Raw genomic sequence first — 11205 nt, 5'->3', positions numbered from 1 at the left:
CACTTTTCAGGTAAATAATACTCATTTAAAGCCTTATTTTGATAAAATTGATAGCAGGGAGGAGCAGTGTAAACTCCTTACACCACCATGACCACGTATCAGAAAGGTAAGTCGAGCTTAGACTATAAAAAAGCACTTCTCGGGAGGCCACCCGAGCACTAACGGTGTTAACTTCTTTAATTTTTAACATTTAATCACTAACTGAGTACTTGGCCACAGGTTTTCCAGAACCACACGGCCAGGCACATGGGCATGCCTTAGGCCGTGCTCACAAGATAAGAGGAGACACGACCGTGCAATACGGTCGTGTGAAAACAGGGTAAAAATTTTCCCAAACACGGGATGCGATAAGTTGCCACGGGCGTGGGACGTAACCGTGGACGAACCTGTCAAAACAACACGGGCGTGAGACACGCCCGTGTCTTGAAGCCGTGGTTGAAACTGAAAATTTAACACGAGCGTGCGACACGCACGTACCCACCACTCGTGCTCAAGACTGATAAACCAACACGGGCGTGCACCTGTACACACGGGCGTGGGAGAAGTGAACGAAGTAGAACACGACCATGCAACACGGCCATGTACATCGACACACCCAAAGAACACGGACGTGGGACGAATTTCAAATGCGCCCAAATTTGAAATTACGAAACACACGACCTAAAATAAGGGACAAGGGCGTGTTCCACGGTCGTGTAACCCAATACCTATATAAACCCCTACTATTCATCATCCCCTTCCTCAAAATCCCTAACCCTAGCTGCCGCAACTTCTTCACACGCCCTCCCTGCCACTCCCGTGCGCCAACCGACCGGCCACCCTTCAACTCTCATTTCTTCTTCCCTTTTCCTCCTTCCCTTCTCTCCTTTCTTTTTTCCTTCTTTTTCTCCTTCCACCACAGTACACGCACGGCTAAGAAATCACTACCTACGCCCGTGGCCAACTCATCTCTTCACTCCTCCGCCCGCCACCATCGTCAGTTACCATTTTTCCAGATTTTTACACAATTATTACATTATTATTATTATTATTATTATTATTATTATTCATTCATTATATTACTATTTATTCTTATTATTTTTCTATCTTAGTGCTTTATTGAACCATATTTTGGTTACCCTTGTTAACTCATGCTCCATTTAGTCTTAGATATTAGCACTAATTTGCAAATTATTTTCCTTAAGATCCTAGTCTTTTGATATCTTTCATATTTTGCTTCCTCATTTTTATACATTTTTATCTAGTGATCATTTATTTAAGTTTTCTACTAGGCATTTCTATTTTACTTGTTCGTTTGTTTGATGGAACTGAATTTGAATGATTATTTCTTATTCATTTGCCTATTCTGTGATTCTTCCAAACTGAATTCTATAATTGCTTTTATAGAAACACTATGACAAACCCAAGAGGAAAGAAAGTTGCAGTTCCCACCTCGAAAAAACGAAAAGGAGCGTCATCTTCACTGGCTTTTACTACGAAAATAAGACACTCATTCCTCCAATTCCCACCAGGAAACCAGGAGGAACTTTTTTCAGATACTTCAGGCCCAACCCTTAGGTGTGGGTCGTTGCATTGATTGGGACCCACTTGAACAAATTCAACTGGCTGAGGCGGTCCGAGCTCTTCTGACGACTAACCCATGGGAGCTCTTCATTAGGATCATCGAGCTGACGTACCTCGAGCTCACACTAGAACTCTGTTCAACATTCCACTTCCAAACCATTATGACAGAGTTCGATGATCCAGGAACGGTCCAGTTCCGCCTTGGTGGTTTGGTTCACCAGTTGAGCGTACCTGAGTTTGGAATTGCACTGGAGCTATATACGGAGGAGTTCATGGATGATGAAGACTTCGACAGCCTCCATCGCCACATCCACTACTCTCCTTCAAAATGCTGGCAAGCCCTAGTACCTGCTTCGGCCACCTATAATCCTAGCCGATCCAAGGCATCAGTTCTCCCTCTATTCTTGTGATACTTACACGCCATCGTAGCCCACACATTGACAGGACGGCGAGAGAGCACCGGCGTCGTCAACACTCACGATGCCTACTTTTTGTGGAGCATGGCGAATAGGCACATCTTCGACCTTGCCTAAGTCATCGCCCTCGCCATTCGCCATCAGACGGAGTGGCATAGGAAGGGAGTCATCTCCATTGACCCCTATGTGACTCGATCGGCGAGGTACTTTGGTCTCCTCAACACAGCAGCACAATCATCCTCCCTCACTCTTATCGGCCAGATGTCCCCACAGGGCATCTCAAGCATGCTACATATAAGGATGATCCTGAAATGACGTGGAACCGACCCTCCTCAGTACCGCCTCATCTAGTCAGTCGAGGAGGAGAACCTAGAGGACATTATTGATGATGTCCCTCAACGTCATGAGGACCCACTGACTCAGCCACCACCCATCCATCGTCCAGTTCATGTTGCTGGTTCATACTCTGACATCTCAGAGTGCCTTACTCGATTTGAGCAGCAGTGTTTTCAGCACTTTGATCACATTGATGCTACTCTACATTAGATTTGTCAGCACCTTCACATCTCATCGCCGCCACGACCTCGAGAACCATCCGGCGCTGACGATGTTTAAAGAGTTTTTATTTTTTATTTGTATTTTCACTTTTATCTTTATTTATCTTCTTTAAGTACTTTTTATTTTATTTTCATTTAATACTATTTCATTTTTAGGTTTTATAATTTTTATTGAACAATTTATAGTTTCGGCTATTTCATTATGAGTAATTATGCTTCTCTATATTTCCTAAAGATTTTTTGATGTTATCACAGTTATAAAGAGCTCCAAAGCTCATCATCACTTAAGAACTCAAAACTCCACTGGAAAAGGTTCTCCACAACTGTCATGTCCTGTCCGACCACCACGATAACCTCTTCGTTAGACACTGTGGTTGTGGAACCCAACCTTTACCACCACCGAAGTATCCTTCTCCAATCTTATCATTACCTTGGTTGATTATTCTCCATACCTCCAATTCAAGGATTCCATTCAACATTCAGGAAGTTTCACTCCTCTCCCTATCTTATGATTATATATCTATATTTTTCAATATATCTATCATTGTACATTGAAGAAAATGTACATCTTAAGTGTGGGGGGGGGCATTTATATCATTATTAGAAAATCCCTGAATTTTGTCTTATTCTCAAATAATTTTCTTACATCATTATTAGAATGAATTTTATTAATTTATGATTTTTGTTGATATGTCTTGAATTAAAACATAGGCACTTATGTATTGATTGTTTAAACCTTAAGGAATTAGAGAATCAAGCATGACAAAGTTGATTTTTGAGAATTAAAAATTTTTAGGTTGTTTCCCCAAGTTTAGGTATTATCTTGAGTTAAAATTCATAGGTTTAATGATTCGTGATATTCGTAACAGGTTTTAAAATTTATAAATGAATCGTTCTTGAGACTAACTTATTATCACGATTAAGGCAAGTGTACCTATCGAACAGTAGTATAGTTCAGCAAGACCGGATTATCGAACCAAAGGAACTACGAGTTCTAGTATTTACTTCCTTTTTATTATCTAGCCTAAAAATTAAGAGGTTTGGTTATCTAAACTAATTACTAACTAAGAATGCACAGAAAGAAAATTTGGGAAAGTACTTTTGGGAAAATTCAATTGATTAAGACAATACCTAAGGAAAAATCCACCTAGACTTCACTTGTTATTTGACTCTTAATTAGACGATTTATTCATTTGACTTGATCCGTAGAAATCCCTAAGTTATATTATTATCTCTCTCGAGACTAATAACATCTAACCCTAGGTTGAATAATTGAAATCTCTTTCTAATTAACACCCTAGAATTGTATTAACTCGATCTATGGATTTCCTTATTAGGTTTCACCCTAATCCGGTAAAATCTTATCACCCTATCTCTAGGCGTGCAATCAACTCCGTTTCATTATGAAAAATTTACTCTTAGACGGAGTCTATTCCTCCTTTGAATAAGAGCTTGACTTGAATCAATATCCTGGAATATCAAAACAAGAATTAAGAAAACATAATTAAGAACAAGTTAAATATTTATCATACAATTCAGATAATAATAACAAGATCCGTCTTAGGTTTCATTCCCCTTAGGTATTTAGGGGGTTTAGTTCATACTTATGAAAGAAAACATCTCAAAAGCATAAAGATGACAAAACATAAGAAAACTCAAAACTCCTGAAGGAACTTGAAGGGAGATCTTCAGTCTTGATGATGAATTCAGCTTCTAAGATGGATCAATCGGCTTTCCTTCAGTAATTCCTTGCTTCCTACTCTGCGTCCCCCCTTTTAAGTGCCACTTTAGGTCTTTTTATAGGCTTTTGGATGCGTAAGAGCCCTAAAAATTGGCCTTTTCCGAATAGGACTATACTTGGGCTTGGTAAGGACACGCTCGTGTGCGATTACTCCAGCCCGTGGTCAAGGCTGGTGAATAGGTAGGGTGTGTAGTCTACCCGTATAAGTCGTGCTTCAATCCTGCCAAGTGGACACGACCGTGTGACACTCCCGTGTGAGGAAGTCCAGGACGTGTTGATTTCCCACGTTGGTCCATTTTCTCCGTTTTCTGCCCGTTTCTCGCTTTTTTTACTCTCCTATGCTCTCCTAAGTATAAAACATGAAATTAAAGGATTAGGAGCATCGAATTCACCAAATCTAAGGAGAAACCATTCATAAATGGGCTACGCATGGGATAAAAATATGTATAAATTACGGTTTATCAAATACCCCCACACTTAAGCGTTTGCTTGTCCTCAAGCAAAAATCCTCAACTCATAATCAAAATAAATCCTTCTCAATTTATAATCCCTATCAATAATATCTCAAAATAATCTATAACTACTCATACATTGAAAATTCAACTAGAAGTACATCAAAGTTTCAAACATTCCAAGTTGAGCATTTTATTACGAAAACATAGGTGTTTCCCCTCATCTAAGTGATTACCTTTGATCAAAATATCACAGAGTTTAACATCCTTACTAAAGATTCACTCAAATCACTCCACGTGTTTAAGGATATCAATAAAAGCACTCATTAGTCAATATTAAAAGTTATTACCTTAGGCTTGCTTGAAAATAAAATCTCCACCACTATATATTGAGCTGATATATCAATCAAAAAGATCTTTTTAGAGGGTTGTAATGTGGCTTTGGTTAGGGTGTGTGGTCACAAGCTGAAAGAAGATGTTAGAATCGAGATTGAATTGAAAAATTACCTAGCTAGAAAAATAATTAGTCATCAGTTGAATACAAGTGAGCTTCTTATCAGAATATGGAACTAACACTCAAGCTCAAAAATGATGAATTACTACTAATATGTATGTAAGTATTGTTTTTTTCTTTTTTTTAAGAACAAGTCAAATATTTAGAAGCACAAAACATAACTAAGCAATTTGTTCAAATCAAATCTCGACAAAAATAGGGATCAAATTAGGGGATTTCAACAATAATAGGTTATGGGTTAATATTGAGGGTAAATCAATTAATGGCTTGTTAGGCTCAAAAGGAGTACACTAAGGGTTAATTATGGAGGTATGCTTTTGTGGAGTGAGTGGGTTAAACCTAAGTGCCTTTATCATCTTGACATATCAAATCAGATGGTGTGGTCTTGACATGAATAATCAAGCAAGTTCTAGAATAACAACTCAAAACTGAAGCACTCATAATGAAAGTGAGCATGAAAGGAATAAAATATGCTCTAAAGGCCCAGATCTCACAAAAATTATGGCTTTTTGATGTTCAAACTTGTGAATTTCAACTCAAGATAATACTTAAACTTAGGGAAACAACCTGAAAGTTTTTAATTCTTCAAAAATCAACTTATCATGCTTGATTCCCTAATGTCTTAAAGTTTAAACAATCAATGCATAAATGCTTATGTTTTAATTCAAGACATATCAATAAAAATCATAAATTAATTAAAATTCATTCTAATAGTGATATGATTGATTAACGTGAGAATAAGATAAAATTCAAGGATTTTTAATGATGATATGAAAGACCCCCCACACTTAAGATGTACATTGCCCTCAAAGTACAAAGAAAGATATATTGACAAAGATAGATTTATAATCTTAAGATAGGGAGAGAAGTGAAACTTCCTGAATGATGAATGAACTCCTTAAATTGGAGTCATGGAGAATAAATGGCCAAAACAATGATGAGGGTGGAGAAGGATACTTCGGTGGTGGTAGAGGTTGGGTTCCACAAATGTTGCGCCAAAAGAATATTATATCTCATGTTGGCTGTTGTGGTCGAGCAGGACATGACAGTCGTGGAGAACCTTTCCCAGTGGAGTTTCAAGTGCCTAAGTAATAGTGAGCTTTGGAGCTCTTTATAACTGCGATAGAATCAGGAACTTTTTTAGGAAATATATAAAGAAGAATAATTACTCGTAATGAAATAGCCGAATTTAAAAATTGTAAAATAATAATTATAAAACCTAATAAAAATAAGCTTAAAGAAAAATAAAAAAGTAGTCTTAAAATAGAATAAAAGTAACAACATAAAATAATAAATAAAAGTTTTTAAACATCTTTATCGCTAGATGGTTCGCGAGGTGGGGGTGGCGATGAGATGTGGAAGTGCTGACAAATATGTTGTATAGTAGCATCAATGTTATCAAAGTGCTAAAAACACTACTGCTCGAATCGAGTAAGGCACTCAGAGATGTCAGCATATGAAGCCGCCATCAGTAATGTCCTCTAAATCCTCCTCCTCGGTGGACTGGATGAGGCAGTACTGAGGAGGGTAGGGTAGGTGCCATGTCGTTTCTCAATCATCCTCATACTTAGCATGCTCGAGATGCCCTGTGGGGACATCTGGCCGATGAGAGTGAGGGAGGATGATTGGGCTACTGTGTTGAGGAGCCCGAAGTGCCGAGCCAGTCGAGTCACATAGGGCCCGATAGAGATGATCGCTCTCCTATGTCACTCTGTTTGATGGCGGATGGCGAGGATGATAAAGTAGGCAAGGTCGAGGGCATGCCCATTCGCAATGCTCCATAAGAAATAAGCGTCATGGGTGGTGACGACATCAGTGCTCTCTTGTCTCCCTGTCAAAGTGTGAGCCAAGATAACGTGTAGATCCCTCAAGGATGGAGGGAGAGCGATGCCTTGGAGTGGCTAAGATCGTAGGTGGCCGAAGTAGGGACGAGGTCCCTCCAGCATTTTGAGGGGGAGAAGTAGATGTGGCGGTGGAGGGTATTGGGTTCATTGTCGTCTATGAACTCCTCCGTGTATAGCCCTAGTGAAATCCCAAACTCAGGTACGCTCAACTGGCATACTAGACCACCAAGGCGGAACTGGACCGTTCCAGGATCGTCGAAGTTTTTCATGACGGTCTGAAGATGGAACGTCGAGCAGAGTTCCAATATGAACTCAAGATACGTCAGCTCGACGATCTCAAAGAAGAGCCCTCACGGGTCAGTCGTTAGGAGGGCTCAGACCGCGTCAGCCAATTACATTTGTTCGAGTACGGCCCAATCAATGCAGCGACCCACACCTAGGGGTTGGGCCTGTAATATCTGTTATAATTCCGTTTGGGGTCCCAAGGGAACCTGGAGGAACGGGTGCCTAATCTCCGTGGTAGGACCCGAGGATGACGCTCCTCATTTCCTCTTCTTCGAGACGGGAACAGCAGTCTTCTTACCACGTGAGGATGACATTGCACCTGCGTTGAAAAATCAAAGTTCAACAAATACGTCCCAAAAATAGCACTGAAGCACAAAACTAAATAGGAATATTTCATAAGACTTACGTGATGGATGAAGTAAAAAAAACTACTAAGTATATCAAGTTATAGGATTATGGGAATAATGTAATAGGAATATGAATGAATGTATGTGGGTAAGCATAAATTTCATGGAACAAAGAAAAATGAAAGAGTATAGCATAATGTAGTAACTAAAATGACAAAATTTTTATAAACAAGCATGAGTATTTTAATATTCTAACTATGAATATTCATTCAAAATAGTTCAATAGAGTAGAGAAATCATGAAATAAGTAACATATTTAAAGAAAATAGAGAGAAAAGAGTAAACAAATGCAAAAGGAAGGAGCTTGATGCATCGGAATCGGTGTTGTAGGCGGCGCACGGGCATGCGGGGTAGGGCGTGTGAAGTTGCAGTGGCTAGGGTTAGGGATTTTTGGAGAAGGAGATGATGAATAGTGAGGGGTTTATATAGATTTTGGGGCACACAATCGTGAGACACGCCCTTGTGGCCTAATTTTTGCCCGTGTATTTCACGAATTTTGAATTTGGGCGTGTCTGACATTCGGCCTACACCCGTGTTCTTTGGGCGTTTGGGTGCACATGGCCGTGTCGCACGACCGTGTCTTGCTTCGTTTGCTTCTCACACGTCCGTGTACATAGGTACACACCTGTGTTCGTTTTGACAGTGTCTACCATGGGTGGATGGCACGGGCATGTTCCACACCCGTGTTACATTCTCAGTTTCAACCATAGTTTCAAGGAACGGGCGTGTCTCACGCCCCTGTTGTTTTGGCAGCAATTTATCGCATCCCATGTTGGGGAAAAAATCTTGCCCTATTTTCACACGGCCTAATGCACGCCCGTGTGCCTGGCCGTGTGGTCTTTAGCAAGCCTGCGTTCCATGATTCGGTTAGTATGTTAGATGTTAAAAACTAAAATTTAAAGAAATTAACACTATTAGTGCTCGGGTTGCCTCCCGAGAAGCGCTTATTTATAGTCTAAGCTTGACTTACCTTTCTTCTGCATGGTCAAGGTGGTGCGAAGGGTTTATACTCTTTATCCTTGCTATCAACTTTATCAACATAAGGTTTAAGATGGGTATTGTTTACCTTAAATGTGCCGAATTTGGGATGAATTACCTCAACTATACCATATGGGAAAATACTGAGTACCGTAAGAGAAATTTCTTCATTAGGTTTAGTAGTGGCAATGCGAGGATCTGCTGCATCTAGTAGCACTTTGTCTCATACCTTAAGTTGATTTGGTGAGGTATTGAGCTTGTCCTGGCTCGGTTCCGATTTATCGGGTGTTCTCGATTTCTGTGTCCACCATTCATCTAGCTCCTCAATTTGTAGCCATCGTTCTTCATAGATAGGTCCTTTGTTGTTGTTTGAACACGACTCATATGCGTTCTTCATACTTGTTTCCTGTACAGAGGGTTTCACCACATGATCAATACTAGAAAAATGATTTATACAACCACCTTCAATTTTTGATGTGTTACTTGAATAACGAGCTTGAAAGGTGATTGTTTCGTCTCCCACACGAAGCGTAAGTTCACCTGTACCAACATCAATAATGGTTCTAGCAGTCGCTAAAAAGGGTCGTCCTAAAATTAAAGGTGCGTTACTATCCTCTTCCATGTCTAGAACAACAAAGTCTACTGGGTATATAAATTTATCGATCTTAACAAGAACATCTTCAATGATACCCCTAGGAAATCTAATGGTTTTATCAACCAATTGAATGCTCATCCTAGTTTGTTTGGGTTTCCCAAGACTTAGCTATTTAAACATTTTATAAGGCATAACATTAATGCTTGCCCCTAAGTCAGCCAATGCATTATGAACATCTAAACTACCAATTAAACAAGGAATCGTAAAACTCCCTAGATTCTTCAATTTGTTGGGTAGATTATTCTGTAATATGGCTAAGCAAACTGCATTCAACTCCACATGCGACGCCTCATCCAACTTTCATTTATTTCTTAAAAGCTCCTTTAAAAACTTGAATGTGTTTGGCATCTACAAAAGGGCTTCAATAAATAGTAAGTTAATATTTAGTTTCTTTAAAAGTTTAAGGAATTTACCAAATTGTTCGTCTGATCGGTATTTCCTTGTCGCATTGGGGTATGGCACACAAGGTTTATATTTTGTACTCACCGGTTTTGGGTCATTTTGGCCTACCTCATCCTTACATTTACTTACCACCGTTTCTGGCCTTGGTTTTGCAACTAACCCTTCCTCATCTTGAATAGCAATCGCGTTGAGTTGCTCCATTGGGTTAGATTCAGTATTGCTTGGCAGGCTACCTTGTGGTCGTTCAAATATCAATTTAGTGAGCTGACCTATCTGAGTTTCGAGCCCTTGGATCGACGCTTGTTGATTTTTAAGTGCTGTCTCGGTATTCTAAAAATGAGTTTCTAACACTAAGATGAATTTTGTGAGCATCCCCTCAAGGTTTGGCTTTTTCCTTTGTTGGTAGGGTGGTTGTTGGAAGCCTGGAGGTGGTGGTCTCTGATTCCCTTGGCCTCCCCATGAGAAATTTGGATGGTTCCTCCAACCTGCATGTAAGTGTTACTATAAAGATTATTTTGAGATCAAGAATTATTACCCATGTAATTTAACTACTCGTTCTCCATGTTGTGGCCATAGGGTGGGTATTCTGAATTGCTTGATCCACCTCCACTTACTTCGCACTGCATTATTGGGTGAACCTGTGAAGAACTAAGAAAACCACCAATTTTCTTATTCAAGAGTTCTACCTGATTAGAGAGCATGGTGACCGAATTGACGTTATAAACACCGGCTGTTTTTGTTGCCTTTGTCCTCATGACTTGCCACTGATAGTTATTCAGTGACATCTCCTCTATAAATTCATAGGCATCTTCAGGTGTTTTATTATTGATGGTTCCGCCAGCAGCTGTGTCAACCATTTGTCGAGTCAAAGGATTTCGGCCATTATGAAGGGTTTTAACCGGTAACCAGAGTGGTAACCTATGATGAGGGCATCTTCTCAAGATGTCCTTGTATCTCTCCCATGCATCGTAGAGTGTATCTAAATCCATTTGTACAAAAGAATAGATATCATTACGTAATTTGGCTATTTTAGCCGGCGAAAAAGATTTTAATAAAAAAATTTTGATCATTTGTTCCCAAAAAGTGATTGATCCTCGTGGCAACAAGTTCAACCATTGTTTAGCCTTATTCCCCAATGAAAAGGGAAACAACCAAAGGTGAATGGTGTCATCAGAAACGCCATTGATTTTGAAAGAGTCGCAAAACTCTAAGAAACTTTCCAAGTGAATGTTGGGATTCTCGTCCTGCAAACCATCAAACTGAACAAATTGTTGTATCATTTGAATTGTGCTAGGTTTCAGTTCAAAAGTATTTGCAGCTACAGCAGGTCTAACTATGCTCGATTCAGGTCCTGTTAAAGAAGGTTTAGCATAATCATAAATAGTGCGCGG

General features: G+C 39.6%; 1 non-coding gene across 1 annotated transcript; it reads left to right on the top strand.

The window, feature by feature from the left end:
• Positions 1–10729: 10729 nt before the first annotated feature.
• On the top strand, positions 10730–10836 carry LOC128282104 (small nucleolar RNA R71). The gene has a single exon (XR_008272375.1). It is a non-coding gene; the product is annotated as a small nucleolar RNA R71 (small nucleolar RNA).
• The last annotated feature ends 369 nt before the right edge of the window (positions 10837–11205 follow it).

The sequence above is a fragment of the Gossypium arboreum genome, chromosome 1 (genome assembly GCF_025698485.1).
Source record: "Gossypium arboreum isolate Shixiya-1 chromosome 1, ASM2569848v2, whole genome shotgun sequence".
NCBI classification, from domain to species: Eukaryota; Viridiplantae; Streptophyta; class Magnoliopsida; order Malvales; family Malvaceae; genus Gossypium; species Gossypium arboreum.
Note: the sequence above shows the minus strand (reverse complement) of the source record. Positions and strands in the feature narration are given on the sequence as shown.